We start from the raw sequence: 2,085 nt of genomic DNA, 5'->3' as shown, positions 1-2,085 counted from the left end.
CTTCTGGCGATGTCACTGCTGTCTGGACACGTGGAAAAAGAAATGTGATTCATTTGCTTCAAAAAATAAAATAAAGGCGACTCGCTTCCAGAGCCAACTGTACCAGGAAGCACTTTATAAAAACAGTCAAACAGTTCAAAACTCATACAAGGGGATAAAACAGACATTTTACACGGTGGAATCTGACTGATGAAAACTTTGGAGCTTCGTCCGGGACGAGTTTGTGGATGAATAACGTCGGGTGACGAGTCTGACTTGTTTTTTCACATTGGACTCCATCGGGAAGAAATCCCGTGCATACTGCCTGCTTAAATGTTCACTAGGTCAGAACTTATTCTACAAATGTGTTTCCATCTCTGCTTTTATGCATTAACTCTACTGCAGGATTGGGGCAAARTGGCCTTGGAGGAGGTTTGCACTCTCTGAATGCTTCTAGTTAGGAAATAAAATGATGACATCACCACAACAAACCTGCCAAGAGAGGGTATTCTGTGATCTGTCAGAACTTAGAGTACATGTAGTAAATGACTCTGAGCTACGACCACACCAAACTTTAATTTAAATTTCTGAAACTGACTGTGTTGTAGATATTTTAGGTGAAATGAGGTTGATTAGCTATGACAACTTTTCTGAAGTATCTTGAGTCCAAAAGTTACTTTCTGTAAGTRACATTTAATTTTGTCCAGTGTTTTTCTTTTTAGATATTTTGCTAAGTGACAAACTAATGAACACACAGATTGTTATGCACACATGCAGAAGTACGAGTTTACTGTTTTAGAACTTTACAACTCTGAAGACTTTTTCACATAAATCCAAATAAATAAAATTGTAATGCGCAGGTTTTAACAGAAAAGGAAAAAATAAAACAGGGCTTGAATATTTTTYCAACACACACCAGAGGCTGAATGAACCGTGCAGAACCAAACAGGACTTTAAACGGGTTTAATAAAGTCAGAAGAAGCCAGCTGGAGTCAAAAGGAACACGGAGGATCCGAACAACAAGGCTGTGCTGCCTTCACTGTCAGTCCGTTAAACTGAGCTCTGGCTGCTGGATTTAAACAACATCTGACACCGTTCAGTGAGAACACACAGTTCTGACTGTAGGAACAAATGTAGGCCAGGCTGCTGAGCAGAACCGGGCCTCCTCCGCTCCTGATCTGGAAATAAACAAGGACGGAGTTCGGATCTTAGTGGGTTGATTTTATTAATGTATTTTTTTAATATTAAAACTAAGTGTGATGCGCGGAATGACGACGAAAATGTCGAGACCGGTTGAAGATTTCGGCTCAACTTTAAGTGGAAAGCACGAAGAAAACACGCAGGAATTCCACTGACAGCCCCCCCCCTCCCCCCACCCTGCTCCGACTGGATCCAGTGTTCCGTAAGGCCGCAGGAGAAGCAGGAAATAACTCGGCTCTTTGTGGTGACACATCCAACCTTACCTTACGGTCCTCCCCTCCCCCTCCGCTCCTACATCTCCAGCAGACAGACACGGGGTCGCAACACAGTCCGGTCCGAACCTCCGCAGCAGAGAACCAGAACACGGCACGACACACCGAACCGGTGTGACAATATCTACAGACTCGGCCCAAACCTCCGAGCTTTTCAGCACCCGGGACAGAACAGAGTCTTCAGCACCATGGACAGAGGCTGGCGGCACTGCCCCCTACAGTCGCCCAGCGGAACTGCAGTTGGAGCGCTATGGAAAGCCTGAAGAGCCAAAATCAAACACTTTTTAGCGCCCTCTGGCTTCTGTGTGACGCAGTGAAACACGATCTGGATGTTCAACCTCAAGTTTTCAGTACATTTGAACTCCTCTCATCCAGTGAAATAGTGGTTCTCAAACTATTTGCTTGTGACCCCAACTATTCTCGATAATATATTATGTACAGTACTAATAATAAGCATTTGTGACCCCTCACATCGAAATGAGGATTAAGTCTAATTTGGTCAAAATGACTTCATCGTATTTTCAGAATCCTGGCTTTAAAAGCTACATTTTGATACTTAAATCATCTTGATAAGATATCATTAGTAGATCCAGAGATATTATTTAGTTTGTCTTGTTGGTTACAATAAATAAGA

At 42.9% G+C, this 2,085-nt stretch overlaps 1 protein-coding gene across 2 annotated transcripts in view; it reads right to left on the bottom strand.

Moving 5' to 3' along the window:
* Positions 1-1,661, bottom strand: part of LOC106527382 (myelin transcription factor 1) — a gene marked incomplete in the record, with an annotated part of 74,887 nt that extends 73,226 nt beyond the window's left edge. For both annotated transcript variants that reach the window (XM_014022245.1, XM_014022246.1), the window contains 1 exon segment: positions 1,443-1,661.
* Between the last annotated feature and the right edge of the window lie 424 nt (positions 1,662-2,085).

Source organism: Austrofundulus limnaeus, unplaced genomic scaffold (assembly GCF_001266775.1).
Source record: "Austrofundulus limnaeus strain Quisiro unplaced genomic scaffold, Austrofundulus_limnaeus-1.0 Scaffold321, whole genome shotgun sequence".
NCBI classification, from domain to species: domain Eukaryota; kingdom Metazoa; phylum Chordata; class Actinopteri; order Cyprinodontiformes; family Rivulidae; genus Austrofundulus; species Austrofundulus limnaeus.
Note: the sequence above shows the minus strand (reverse complement) of the source record. Positions and strands in the feature narration are given on the sequence as shown.